Below are 15,972 nucleotides of genomic sequence, written 5' to 3'. Positions count from 1 at the left end.
AACAAACACATACAATATATGATATACTATGTCATAATATATCATATGTTGGTTACTAATAGAATCAATGGAGAAAAAGAAGAAAAGAATGGGGACTCAGAGAGCAAATGCAATTGCCATTAAGGAGCCAGTAATTCAGTCTCTCACCTCTATTTTTCAGCCATGATTTCCACAGCTCTTAGCATTTGCTTTCTTTTGATCCATGCCACTCTTCCTACTTCCTCTCCTCAACTCCAGCTGTGTCCATGTGTTCTATGGACTCATCTTGTGTCCACTTGGTCGAATCTCACATGGTCTTTTAACTGAAGTGCCCACCATTAACTACAGTATAACTTTGGATTCTCTTAGTACCAATCCCTAAGGGGCTCTTAGGGCTTCAACTGGACTCTGTTTGGACAAAACCTTTCCTAGAATGGCATCGGTTCATAGGATACTGTTGAGCCAATGGAAGAAATCTCTTGGTTACATATTTTGACTCTATTGTGTGGATTTACCTACTGAGTCTTAAGGACCTCAGTGTAGAGTATAGTTAGCTTTCTGTATTCATGGGTTCTTCATCCATGGACACAACCAACTGCAGATAGAAAATATTTCTTAAAAATTGTGTCTGTACTAAACATGTACAGACCTTTTTTCTTGTTATAATTCCCTGTACAATAGAGTATAACAACTATTTATATAGCATTTACATTTATTATGTATTATAAGTAACTGAGAGATAATTTAAAGTATATGGGAGGATGTGCTTGGGTTATATGCAAATATTATGCCACCTTATATCAGTGACTTGAGCATCTGTAGATTTTACTAGCTGTGGGGAGGTCCTGGAGCCAGTCTTCCATGGCTACTGAGGGACAACTATATTCTACTTTGGATATATACTCTACTTTGCCCTATATAGAATTTTCTATTCTAGAGAAATAGATTAAAGACAAGTATCCAATTTTCTCTTTCTTAGAAGAGGGCAAGATAAAAAGGCAAGACTCACATTTTTTTTTTTTTGGTAGGCAAAGAATTATAGATGGAAAAAATAGTATTTTGGAACATTAGTATATAATACTTCCTGAAATTATCTGCTACTGTTTTGAGTATATATATATATATATATATATATATATATATATATATATACACACACGTATATACACACATATATATACACATATATATAGCAGAAATATCAAAAGAAATAAAAGATCAAAACTCAGTTTTTAAAACTTTTAAAATATAATCTCAAAATACTATAGAGACAATTTTTATGGAAGAAGAATTTAATTTTTGTTTGAAAGTCTGAAGTTTTGAATATTAAAAACCATGGGCTTGATGACATGAGTTTTAAGTAACAGACTGGAGGTAAACTTTCTCCCTGTTTTCCCAATTACAGAAGAGACACTATGCATCTGGGTTGGGAGAAAAGAGGGGCATCATCAAGGAGAGCAGTTGAGTGAAATGGTTATGGGGATACCTGAGAAAGGGCTGCAAGCTCTGCTACAACTGCCCTCTCTGGACCACATCCCAGATTGATGGTTGGGACCTAGAGCTAACCAATCATCTATGGGTCATTGCCTTACTTTCCTGGATGGAAAGTGGGAAACAAAAGCCTGTTAAGACTCCACTGCCTTCATCTCCTGTCCTGCCTGAGTGATGTGGCAGCCACGGGTAGAAAATGTGGTCTGTTCAATCTAGGCAGACTGAATAGTCCTCTAATGGCCTTCAAGTTTCCATTCACCAGACTTGGAACCAGAAAGTGGAAGAGAAGAGCATCCAGAAGTTTCTTGTGGTTTCCACCATGCTGAGGGATGTGAAAGTGGCTGAGAAATGGCCACAGGAGCTAAAAATAATTCATGGTAGTGATGCCAGTGACTCAGGGTTACCTCTGAAATGTCAACCAGTGATACCACAGGAAACTGGATGCTTGGCTGGGGCGAGATGAGAGGTGCTAAGACAGGAAATCTGACAGGGTGGAACATACCTTAGTAGATGAAGGATTATACAGGTGGGACTGGGCCAGGACCTGGACACTGTGAAAAATTCACGGAATTTGAATCAATACAGGGAAACAGGAGCAAGAGCAAAATCTGGAGCTGAATGAGTTTACCAAGAATTGACTTCAGGTTGGGATTTTTGATAAGAGAAACAGTGACGATTCCAGGACTGAAATCAAGTAACAGAAAAATAAAGCTACATTCTTGGCACATCTTAGCCTGTGACCTGGGAGGTTCATGCCCAACACACATTTCTAATGCTACACCAGCTTCATTTTAGAAATAAAGCTTTTGCTATCATTTTATCTAGGGTGATTCATCACATTTCTCTTACAAATGGTACATATTTGATAATCTCCAGCACATGGCCCCCAAGTAAATGGAGAGAACCCACATTTCTCTTCAGCTTGATTAATTTGGAGAATTATGTTTTTTATAAAATCATTCTGATTATACATCCCAAGTTATTGTAAACAGCTGTTTTAATGTCTTAGCCTCTGAGCCTTCAGAGCTGATTTCCACATTACCTTTGATACATATGTCTATAATTTAGTCTGATGGGATCTTCAGCTCTTTAAAGCAATATGCTTGCTCCTTCTTTCTTCCACCATCATAACTCTGCATTCTTATTTCAGCTTTAATTTGTACACAGCTAGAATACACCTGTCTGACCAGATGCGTGAGTTAGCTACTTCACAAGAAAATGTTGAAATGCTGCCTCCATGTCAAAACTCTGTAATAAGCATTTAAGGATTCTACCCTCAGCCCATCCCACCAAACTCACAAAAGCAGAGAGAGAGAATGCCATGCTCCTTTTCCAGTAATTATTCTGGACAAGACCATAAATGGCCAGCAGGATACGATGAGAATGGAAAACAAATGGTTTCCAAATTTCTAAAGCTCAGTGTACAAAGCATGGAGAAGCAAAGAAAGCCTGCTCTCCATCCCTAACTTTTCCCCCTTTTACTCCTGCCAGGCATTTCCTTTGTTCTATTTTCTATCTCACTGAGATTAAAGTGCTGATCTCCCCCTTTTTGAAAATGATGTCACCTTTTTTTTTTTTTTGCCTTGGCAGAGAGCAAGTTCATTACAAATCTGCTGTGTGACTGATGGCTTTGAAGAGATAAGGCAGAGGGGGAAAACACATTTGGGAAGGGTATGAAACTCAAGAGACAGGTTGACAATTAAACAAGCAGTCAGAGAGATGATGAAGGATAAGAAGAAATAGATGCGGGGTAAATATCTTTTCCATATTCTCTTTTACAGCCACTGAAAAACTATTTTTTTTCATGATAGTTTTATCTGGAAGCAATGCCATAGATGAAAATTCATTTCATGTGTTTTCTGGTGTGATCCGTGCACTTTTGATGACATTATTACAGGCAGGTCATCGTGGATGTTTTTGATGTTCAGGGTGAGGAAGACATTTCCTTCTGCCATTAGGAAAGGTAAAAGAGTTTGGTACTGAATTTGATTTACTATAATTGCTGATCATTGGACGATGTGGCAGTTTATATAAGAAACATTTCAGATGTAAAACCAGATTGAAAGCATAATGCACATTCTAGCATCATGTATATTATTTACAATTATTAGTGACAGATGCAGAGCCTGGGAATCTCAGAATCTTTTATCCCCTAGGTTTAATCATACTGGAGGCAGTGGACATATACATGGTTTGCATAGGCCAATTTACTGAAGTGTTTGACATCTAGAAATTAAACACACACACACACACACACACACACACACACTCTCTCTCTCTCTCTCTCTCCTAAAGCTGTATTTTCACCATACAGCATCTTATGTAAGTAACTTTGTCATATGTATACATCTAAATGGATGTTAAAAAGCCCTAGTCTTGCTGGGCATGGTGGCTCAAGCCCATAATCCCAGCACTTTGGGAGGTCCAGGTGGGCAGAACACTTGAGGCCAGGAGCTCCAGACCAGCCTGGTCAACATGGCAAAACCCAGCATCTACAAAAAATACCAAAATTAGCTGGGCATGTCAGCACATGCTTGTAACCCTAACCACTTGGGAGGCTGAGGCAGGAGAATCGCTTGTACCCGGGAGGCGGAGGTTGCAGTGAGCCGAGATGGTGCCACTGCACTCCAGCCTGGGCAACAGAGAGAGACTCTGTCTCAGAAAAAGAAAAAAGAATAAAAGAAGCCATTATCTTTCCTATGGATGGATATTTCTGCAGATGAAAGGGTTTTTTTAAAAATATGCTTCTGGGTTAAGGATAGAAATAGGATGTTTCAGAGAAGTAAGTAGTGGATAATAAAATAGAGGAGGGGCCCAGAGACAAATGTTTGCCAGGCTGCGGCATATCTGACGAGAACACCAGCCATTCCTTTTCATCTTCTGTGGCTCTTCTGCTCCTTCTCATCACCATCACTCACCTCCCGCCATCACTTGTATGTAATAACAGAAATATTTATGATCGCATCCTGCGTGTCTGAAAGGAGGGTGTGTATGTGGAAGGTGTGCTTGTCACTCCCAGCCCTGAGGCCTGAAACATACTGCATGAATTTTACTTTTAGTTTCCCATTGGCCTTGAGGAAACCCTTCTAAATAACATATGCTATGCTGTTATTCCTCTGTTCACCCCTCCCCAGTATCTTCCTGTGCTCCCATTGCCTCCAGAATAAAATCCCAGCTATTCAGGTCTCCACCTTCTGGTTCCTGCCAATCTCTCCACTCTTGCTTCTGGCCATTTTCATTACACATTTACTTGAGTCCTAATGAAGTGCCTGGTTCTTGAATGCACTTGGCTGTTTCATTCCTCTGAGCACACTCTTTCCTCTGACAGAGATGCCCTGTTGGCTCTTCACCATCTAACAAACATCTATCTCCATTTCCTTCTAGTCTTGAGTAAAAGTATGACCTCCTCTGTGAAATTTTCCATGTACTCAGAAAGAATTGATCACTCTTTTCTTCTGGCCACACCTTACCTTCAACTTCTACTTTGAGTTTAGTATCTTTATTGAATTTTTCAAAATTTATGTGTCATGATCTAGGTGATTGGGTATACCCAGCATCTATAAACCTGCTCAGCTAAAAGCTAGTGCTCACTTTATAAACGTTTGGTGAATAAATGGATATATACATCCTGGTATTTGAATTCAGGTTAAAGGATTTCAGGACTGCATATCCGCTTTCTAAGTTAAGGATGCACCCTTTTCCTTAGAAAATAAAACCCTAAAGAGACTATGAGTTAATATAGATTCATACAATATTTAAAATAAAAACAAACCAGACAGAAAGGTGTTGTGGAATGGCCTGCCGTATGTAAGAGCAATACATTTTCTTGCCCATACATTATCATTTCTTTCACAGTTCATTGTTCACGAACATTATCGTTCATGAGGTATAAGCAACTGGTCCCTCCAAACTCTCTACCCTACCATCCTGATTCTGTTTGTAAGCACAAATGAAACACTTTCAGGCAAAGCAAAAGTGGCAATTCAAATGTCTTTAATACTTGCAAATGCATCATTCCAGAATTGGAAATTATTACCTTCTTGATAATCTAGAAAGGCCCTTATGACATGTGTCTTTCTTTTTGTGTGTTTGTTTTTATTTTATTTTGTTTTGTTTTTCCAGTAATTGCTGGAGTGGCTGAGTTAGGTTTGAGTCTAAAGCAGATGGTGGTTGAAACTGATCGAGGCACAGGGCTGTGGCCTTCCACTTGGGCAGGTGTGTTACAGTGTTGAACCAGGGATGAGGTGAATGTCAGGAGTATAGATAGTATACAGTTATCCACCTATTTTTTTAAAATTTCACATATTTCTTATTGATTCAAACAGCTTATCAAAATGTTTAAAACTTTCTGATTTTCTCAGCTTATCTTATGTTAGTATCAGAATCAGCACATCAATGACAAGTATCACATGTGAAATTGCAGAAGCCAACGGCTTTCTACCATTTTGAAAAATTAGAGGGGTAATAGAAATCTCAATGCTGCTGGAGCAATGATAATTATTTGATGATCCATGCATCAGAATGATTTAGGCATTTAGTGAGTGCCATATCTTTTTATAACTAGCATTTCTTTTAACATGAGCCATTTTGAGGGGTAGTAGGTAGTCAAATTCTCATTTGAGGTATAGGAAATAATTTCAAAATGTAGCATTAAGATGAAGAAGGGTTCAGAGTTTAATTCAAACCATGGTCCTGATATCATGCTACTTTACTTCATCAAATAGTCTTCATAAATATCGGGTGGAACGTTTAGGCCACATAAATATCGATGAAAACCCTTTTTCTATGAAGAATAATAAAGTGTTGGCTAACAGCAAGATGGCTGACTGGATTAGGGCACTTCATAAATGCTTTATCAGAACTCACTCTAGCTTTCCCAATTTCTTAATTTTTATCATTATCCCAGATGTGTGCATATCTGATTTAAGGAAACTGGTTAGATATGCAAGCACTTATTTTATTTTATTTTCTTAGAGAAAAAAATTAATTTCAAGCTCTTTTTAAAAAGCTTTTTTTTTCTTACATACCAATAATATGTAAAAGAAGAATGCCACCCACTCTTACTCTCAGAAGATATTTTAAGAAATCTGCTTAGTGGGTTCATTGTGAGGTATGGCAGACCCAGAGACAAGGATTCAAGTGCAAGTTATTTATTTGGTGTGTGGTTCCTGGAAATGCTGATAATGAAGAAGTAGAATCGGGAGGAGGGGAAGGCCTCAGAAAGTCAAGAAAACTTTCTTTCCAAGCAAGTTTCCAATGAGAGATTGCAATTCCACCCAGATGGGTTCTCTGGGAGCCAAAGCATCATAAGTGGATCTGCAACACCCCACCTCAAGGGTGAGGCAACTGGTGCATTTTGCACCAACTCCCAGTCAGTCACTGGCTGAGGGCTGCTCCTAGGGGCCCTTTTTTCCCCAGTACTACAGCAGGCAGAGTGAGATCTTATGACTAGAGAAGGGCCTCAGGCAAAGTGAAACAGACTCGCAAGTTGAAAATTAGCCCTGCAGGCACTGACATGGTAAGGCCCAAGGGCATCTGGCCCTTGCAGCCTCAGCTCCATCTGCTGCTACCATTCACTCAGTCAGGAATGGCTTGAGTTCCTTAAATACTAATTTCTACTGTGATAATGGTGAAATATCCTCTGTGGAGAAGAAACCTCCCTGTAGGGCTTCCCGCAACATCAATAGCAATGCCATCATCATGGCCTCTTGAGCCATTCACAGATGGTTCAAGAGTGTTAATCACAAACCCTTGGACAAAGACTCTGGAAAGCACCTTATTCTTGGGCAATACCCCACAGGCATTCATACAACAGTCTTAAAAATTCATCCGCCAGGTCAGTGGCTCACACCTGTAATCCCTGTACTTTGGGAGGCCAAGGCAGGTGGATCACCTGAGGTCAGGAGTTTGAGACCAGCCTGGCCAACATGATGAAACCCCATTTCTACTAAAAATACAGAAAACTAGCTGGGCATGTTGGTGAGTGCCTGTAACCCCAGCTACTCGGGAGGCTGAGGCGGAAGAATCCCTTGAATCTGGGAGGCAGAGGTTGCAGTGAGTCAAAGGTTGCAGTGAGCCGAGATCACTCCACTGCACTCCACCTGGGCAACAAGAGTGAAACTCCGTCTCAATTAAAAAAAAAATCATCAATGGCAATATAATTGTTGCAAGGTCTTGTGATTCATGTTGATGAATATCTAATAGGTGTTTCATGCATATTTGTGGAATGAATTATTATCATTATCGTTATTACTAGTATTTTGACTCTTTTTGCAGAATCTTTTTGCACACCATGCAACTGTTATTCTAGAGAGCATGAATCCACTCCCCAGGCCAAGTTGTGATTGCTTTATCTGAATTTACCTGCAGACTTGCTAGGAAGTTTGTATCTTGGACTCTGCTGACTATGCTAAGGAGATTTATAGGAGCCTGATAAATAGTACTTATATCACAACAGACTCTTTACATTTCTGCCATGCTGGAATGAAATTTCCCAGCCAGAGCCTTTTCTAAGGCCATTTTTTATGTCAAACTGCAGTCAGTCTGGAGGTGGTGTTGAAGATGGTTATGAATGTTACAGAGCGAGCTAGGCAATGAATTAGCAAAGAATTTCTGTGAAAATGAGTATAAAGGGAGGGGTATTGGCTCATCAGTACAAGCAGGAAATCCCCAAGAAGAGGCTGATTTCAGTGGCAAATTTAAATCTAAACTACAACAAACAAAATGTCTGTTAGATGCTTACTACCTTCAATAATTACACAAGTTTAGTTTCCCTTGGTCTTGTTGTATTATCCCATTCATATTGATGTTGTTATATATATACATCTTCATAAGCCATGCCAGATTTTTTTTGGAAGTAAACAATAGTTAATAGATCTGAGAACTTGTGATGGCAAACATACAGATTCAAAGATACTTACAAGAAAGCCAGACTTGTCATCTACGATCTTTGCTTTCTTCTCTTTTAAAGATGGATTAATATCTAGCTTGTGAATTCAAAGAAACAGATAACACTTTTTAATGTGAATCAAAGTGGTTGTTTTGTATACAGTGTTTTACAGTAGCTCTTGAGTAGATTTCCACTTCTTTTCTTTTATAGATTTGCTACAAAATTTTAGCTTCATCATCCAATGAGACAATGTAGTTTTTGTTGTTTGTTTTGGTAGCAGGAGAAAGCAAGGAAAGGGGAAAGAGTACCGCCGTCTTTTTTTGTGTTCTTTTTCTGTTGTTTATTGTTCAGTTGTTGTTTTGTTTTAGAGGGAGTCTGAAACTCCTCTATTACCCTTGTCCCTGAAAGACACAGAAACGTCAGGATTTCCATGGTTGTAGCAGAACAGGTACATTCCAGAAAGGAGCTGTATATTTCATTGACCCATTCTTAATTCCTAGTGGCAAAGAACGAAATGAGAGAAACACTTTGAATGTAGGTTCTAGTGCTCAGTTCTCAAGTCTAAGTCTTTAACAGAAATGCATGAACCCCTTCATCAAAAACAAACAAAGATTAGTAATATTTTGAATATCGAGATTGGATAGGAAGCAACATTTACAGCACTCTTGAAAGAACCACATGACAAATCCAACTGATTAGGAATTGTAATTGAACGGAAGAGGGAACTATTTCCATTGTCTACACCCTATCAGTGACCTGGATGCTAAATGAAATCTTAAAAAACAAAATAAACAAAAAAACCCACTTGCTTATGTATCCATTCATTCTTTTGCATAAGTCGATAGAGTTGGGCATTCAAATTTTTCAGCATTAGTTTAAGAAGTTTCATCTGTAAAATTATGTATTTAAGAGAGAATGCTACATTTCTCTTTTATTCTTATTTCCAAAATTTGTCACATATGGAAAGCTTCAGTTTTTCAGTAGAATTCTTATTTATTATCAAAGACAGCTTTTGTGAGGAAAGCAACACCTTTTTTTGACAAACCCAATTTGTTTGCATATAAAATATAATGTGAAAATTAATATTGTACTGTGTTTGCAATACTGTGAAAATACTGGGATCTTATTTTGACTAATTATACATCTTAACTTATCCTATAATGAAACATTTAGCTGAGATGTAGTCTTGCTTTGCACTTTCTTTTAAGTAGAGGTGTGAGTTTTTCTGTTTTGGCTGTGTTCCATTTTGTGCAATAAGATTGCATTTTCTTTTAAAAAGTCCTCTGCTTCAAAACCAACTTTCACTTTCTTGTATAGAGTTCATATTTACTCTGGAGAGGTTTGCAAATCATAATGAGTTGACAGCTTCACAAAGAGCCATGGGATTCTTTGAGATTAAAAATAACAATTGAATATTATATATATTACGGGTTACAAATTATGGCCCATGCCAAATCTGCCCTAAGGCCTCTTTCTATATGGAACTCAAGCTGAGAATAGTTTTTATGTTTTGAAATTATTTAAGAAAATAATATTTTATGATACATAAAAATTATATGAAATGAATTTTCAGTGTCCACAAATGACATTTTATTTGAATACAGCTGCACTGATTCATTTACATATTGTTTAAGACTTTTGTGCTACAACACAAAAATACTTGAGTAGTTATGACTGAGACCATATGGCCAGTAAAGCCTTAAATATTAATTATCTGGCCCTTTACAGAGATATTTGCTGACCTTGGTCTCTCTCTTTCTCTCTTTCCTTTTCATATATAGCAATAGATAGGTAGGTAGATTTATGATCTATTCATCTATATATGTGTATTATCTACCTATGATCTAGCTATATCTACATCTCTATATCTATGACCTATCTGCATCTATTTATGTAATATCTATCAAAGAGAAGGAGAAAATGACATTCAATGAAGAAATATAACTGCCATTTAATCTCAAATGTGTTTGGACATATTTATACTAAAATGAACAAAATTTATAGTAATCAATATCTTGTTCTCATTTATTCTTCATGTGAAAATAGCACATGAATTAAGACAGAAGATCCATCCCATTTCATATTCACATTATTAGCCCATCTTCATTTACATAGATATACCACCTCCAGGCAAAGATGAGGTTTGCACTATTAGGCAGACACTGAAGTAAAAATAAACTTCTTTTCAACATGTGATTTTTCCAGCTATCGTGTCTTTGGTTCACACAGACTCATAAAAAGCTTTAAATTTACTACATTTCTAAAAGGATACAGTTTGTGCAGTCGGTAACTGTCACATTCTATATAGACACTGGTGAAATATATTCACAAAGCAAATCAGCTATTCCTCTCCTTTGCCCAGAGATGGAAAATCATTCGATCTCATAAAACCTTCTTATTTGATTTTATATTTTTATAGCTAAAAATATGAAGCCGAATAGTGACTTGGGTGGTAATTGTTGCTTTTAAAATGTCCTTTCTCTCATTTTAATGTCAGCATAGCAAATGGAGAACCACTATTGTTTGTTGCTTGATCATAATCACTTTCCTGAACTAGGAAAACCACAGAGAATGTGTGTGTGTGTGAGTCTGTGTGTGTGTGTGTGTGTGTGTGTGTTTGGGTGGGTGGGTGAGTCGGTCTGTACAAAATAAAAATACAGCATTTAATTTACACGAGGTTTGGGCTATACATGGTGAAGAGGCAAAAATTTTTGTTATTTTTTCTAAATTAATGTCACTGAAGAACTGTGATTATTAATACTTTAAGTGGATGGTGCTTTCCAATTATAATTAATAATAAAACCTACTTGGATTTTAAAAATAATTGTTTTACTAGCTAATTCAGGCTAATGTCAAGATAATCCAGTCAGGGTAGACATTTAACCATATTCAATTATTTTAACTACAACGATGTTACAGAGTTTGAAAGGCAAGTGCACATTCAATTTCTGATAAAATAAACACTTCACATTTCTTATTCTGAAATCACCTTGTAGGCAGGCTTATATAATAACAAGGACTCTTTGAAATCATTATTCACTCAGTGTGCTATTAATAATAATCTTTTCATGTTGAAAGAATTGAAGATGAAGATCTACTCTTTAGCTCTGACAGTTAAGCGTAATCTTTTAGGAATGTGGGCAAGAGGCAAGAAAGGAAACGTGGGGATTTACATTTCTCAACAGTGCTGATCCTGAGAAGACATACTCATAAGGCACCATGAGCAGAGCCTCCATGTGAAGTCAGAATTGTCCTTCCTGTCTACACAGTTAGTTCAACTAATTTTACTGGGGTGACCACACATTGTCCTTATTTCATCACCTGTTTCCTCTGCTCACTAGACTCTTCCTCTCTACCCACAAGTGCTACAGGACATTCTTTATTTCAGTGCAGTGAAACTGACTCTGTAAGCTGCCCCTTCCTTACTGGTGAACAACTTCATCCAATTTTAGGTCATTTCCATTTGTTTCAATAGAGGATTTTGAAGTAATTTGAATGCTGTTGGAAATGATACTTTTTGTTACACGAAACAATCCATTGGAACATTATTCTTGAATGAAAAAAAGTTTATACATTTCCTCTTAAAATAAGATGAATTCCTCTAAAAAGTAATTTTGTAGGAGAAATATTAAGAAACACTATCATTTGAATTTTCAAAGCATCTCATATTTCCAGTGTCCTGCTAAATCTAAAACATATTCTTTTATTTTTTTAAAAAAAAATTTAAAAAGAGAAAGTGTCTTTGCAAAACAGGAAAAAGTATTGACTTCAACATACAAAAAGTTACTGCCTTTTTTAACCACTTGGATACATGTGTTTTAATAGTAGATTTGTTTACATCATCAAATTCTTTCTATCTTTGCTATAGTAGACCCTAAATATTATTCCTACTAAGTTTCAGAAATATACAAATTATATCTATATTTTCTGTCCTGAACTATTAGAATAACCTCTCATGTGACCATATAAACACCAGCCACATTCTAGTACAAAATGCTTTGGAATTGAAAAGCAGTTTTCAATTCCTACTTGTAGTGGGGTAACAAAGTCTTTAGGCTGGTTAGGGCTAAAAGCGCCACACGATTTGAAGATAAATTAGTTTCATTTTTTATTACTGTATTGCCAGCTTCTCTTCCAAATTACATTTTTAATAAATTTGATCTATAGCCATTTTGAAGGGTGAAAGCCCATAAACACATCTTTCTGCTTTAATTGCCTTTATAAAGCACTTACTCAAAAGGGTAGTTTTTCTTCCCAGTTGTACCACCAGTTTTTATAAGTGAATCTGCCTGCCTCTCAGGATAAACTGAAACTCACTGCTAAAAATGAATCCTGTACTGTGGGGCGTTAATATATTCACACAAATTTTTATTGCAACAAAAAGAAAAATAATTGCCTTTTCAAGGAGGTTGTATGACATTAACAGGTAACATTTATATTCCAATTTATTTACAATAACATACATATTATATTCTACATATCATGGTCCTATTGTCAGATCAACGCTGTTTGTGACTTGCAGGCAGTTAAAAAACCACGCCCGTTGTCATAGAACAACAGGCTTGAGCAAGTTTTCTACTGGGCACTGAGCCACATGAATCCATGTATCTTTCTCTTCTCTATTTGTGTGTACACTCCTCCTTGGGTGATCTCATCCAGAGTCATGAACTTGCATTCCATCTACACGCCCATGCCTCTGTCGTTTGGATCTCTACTCCCATCTCCCCCTGAGTTCAGACTTGCACCGCCTACTGGCTCTTCACTGACCGGCTAACTGATGCTCAAATTCGACGTATCGAAAGCAGAACTCGTAAGTCTTCCTGCAACCTGCCTTCCCCATCTCAGTCCCTAGCGTCAACATTTCATACGTGGGCCCAAAACCTTGTAGAAATCTGTGACTCCTCTTTATCTCCCACATTCCTCATCTATTAGCAACTCCAATGGTCTCTAACTGCATAATACAGACGTGTACACACAGAATCTGACCACGTCTTAACATCTATTCTGTGAATACTCCATCTAAGCCACGGTCTTCTCTCACCTGGACTGTAACATACTACTGACAGGTTTTTGTGGCTCTGATAATTCTCTAAACACTGGCTATAGCGATATTTTAAAATGTGAATTAGATAATTTCTCACCCTTGCTCAAGACTGGCCAATGGTCTCTATTACACTCAGAATGAAATCCAAGCACCATGGGCTACAATGGCACACGTGAGTCAATCCTTACCTTATTGCTCATGTCACCCCACTCTCCTCCTCACGCATATTGCTCGAACCATGTTCACTGACCTTCATGCTTTCTGTGAGCAAGCCAAGCCCACTCCTGCCTCAGGCCTTTCTACTTTCTCTTCTGTCTGTCTGGAACACTCCTCCCCAGGTTTTTGGATGGCTCACTTTCTTACTTCATTCATATTTCAGCTCAAATGCCAATTCTTCCGGAAGGCCTTTCCTTTCTAATCTAGCATCTTCTACTCCATCTGTCACTCAGTAATTGTGCCCTTATAACATTTTTTCTACATAGGTCTTATCGCTCTCTGAACTTTTATTATACTTATTTATTTTTCTATTCATTTGTGGATTTTTTCTTGCCTCTCCCAGCAGAATGTTGGCTCCGTGAAGGATAGCAGCTAGTCTCTTTTCTTCCCCACTGGATCCCTTTTGGTTCCTGTATCCTTTGAGGAAACAAATAAATCTTCCCACATGGGGATATTTGATTCCACTACCGTGTAGATGGCCACTAGGTATGGGATGTGGAAGGTATAAAGTAAACTCACACACTGAAATACTAGGCCCAAGTCAGCAGATGCACTTCCTCTCTCAGTCACGATTTCCTCAGCAATTGCAAGAATGTAGGAGGGGAGAAATGGGGAAGTACAGAAAGAAGTGTTGAGGCGTTGGCATTCTGGGATGAATACTAAGAATATGTGGGGCAAAAAAAAAATTGCTGTGAACATCTCACTTCCAATAACACATAAGAAAGCAATTGAGTCAAACTGGAAAGTGAAAATCAGAAATGCATGATTTTTTTAAAAAAAGTTTCTGATTTCCCACATAAACTCAGAAGTCATTACATTTTAGCAGTTGTAAATATTGCTAGGAAGCATTTTAACAATGCAGACTTTTGAGCCTCTGGGATTTGGGTCTGCTCTCCAGAGGATTCCAACGCAGGTGGTCCGTGCACATGTTTTGAAGAATGGGGACTGGGAGCAGTGAGTGCTCTAAACTATTTTATTTCAATAAAGAAAGGAGAAATATTTTCTAGCTTCCTTTAGATGCACAATAAAAATATATTGTTTCACATAGTTATTTATTTATTATTTTACCTTAAGTTCTGGGATACATGTGCAGAAGGTTCAGGTTTGTTACATAGGCATACATGTGCCATGGTGGTTTTCTGCACCCATCAACCCATCATCTAGGTTTTAAGCCCTGCATGGATGTCCTAATGCTCTCCCTCCCCCTCCCCTCCACCTACTGACAGGCCTCAGTGTGTGATGTTCCCCTCCCTGTGTCCATGTGTTCTCATTGTTTAACTCCCACTTATGAGTGAGCACATGCAGTGTCTGGTTTTCTGTTCCTGTGTTAGTTTACTGAGAACGATGGCTTCCAGGTTCATCCATGAGCCTGCAAAGGACATGAACTCTTTCATTTTATGGCTGCATAGTATTCCACGGTGTATATGTGCCACATGTTCTTTATTGAGTCTATCATTGGTGGGCATTTGTGTTGGTTCCAAGTCTGCTATTGTAAGTAGTGCTGCAATAAATGTACGTGTAGATGCATAATAAAAATATTTTTAAGATCATCTATGGAAACATCAGTCTTGGCTGATTTATTTCAACATTCACAAGGCATTATTTTTGTAAACTTATAATTAATTTTCAAGAATGTCATTAAAACAGTTTTAGCATTGCCTCAGCCCCTCCACTGGTGAAAACTAGGATGATTACAGCGTCTATATCACGTGATTATTCAAACATGTTAAGTGATGGAAACACTTAGAAAAGTGCCTGGCCTATAGTAATCTCAGTAAATATAGCAATTGTTATTATTATTACTAATTGAAATCATGATCTACAAACCTTTTAAAGTTTCATTCATTTGACTATAATCTTAATTGGTTTACAACAGTTTTTGCTTAGGGTGTAAACAGACATCTGAATTTTTATGCATTCTGGTTAGGCACATAAATATTCTGTATTAGAAAAATCACAACATTTACCTGAGTCAGCATGATAATTAACCCAATTTTAATCTCTAAGAGTGAATTGAAATGGGTATTTCTTTTGAATCCACACTATTAAACTTTAAAAAGTCATGTATTTTTACCGTAAAAAATCAGGAAATGAAGAAAAATATTACCTATAATATTACCTGTAATCCATTAATATATTCCATGCAAAATGTCATCTTATGGTGTGTATAAATTTTTCTTTTTTTGAAACAAAGTCTCACTCTGTCGCCCACTCTGGAGAGCAGTGGCACAATCTCTGCTCACTGCAACCCCTGCCTCCTGGGTTCAAGCAGTTCTCATGCCTCAGCCTCCCGAGTAGATAGGATTACAGGTGCCTACCACAATGCCAAGCTAATTTTTGTATTTTCAGTAGA

General features: G+C 37.5%; 1 long non-coding RNA gene across 1 annotated transcript in view; it reads right to left on the bottom strand.

The window, feature by feature from the left end:
- Positions 1-8,464: 8,464 nt before the first annotated feature.
- The window catches only part of LOC130540773 (uncharacterized), a 34,157-nt gene continuing 26,649 nt past the window's right edge, over positions 8,465-15,972 (bottom strand). Inside the window, exon 3 of the long non-coding RNA XR_008954771.1 lies at positions 8,465-8,855. This is a non-coding gene — a long non-coding RNA (uncharacterized LOC130540773). The remainder of the gene's footprint in view (positions 8,856-15,972) is intronic.

The sequence above is a fragment of the Pan paniscus genome, chromosome 15 (assembly GCF_029289425.2).
Source record: "Pan paniscus chromosome 15, NHGRI_mPanPan1-v2.0_pri, whole genome shotgun sequence".
NCBI lineage: Eukaryota > Metazoa > Chordata > Mammalia > Primates > Hominidae > Pan > Pan paniscus.
This window is presented reverse-complemented; position numbering and strand designations above follow the sequence as displayed.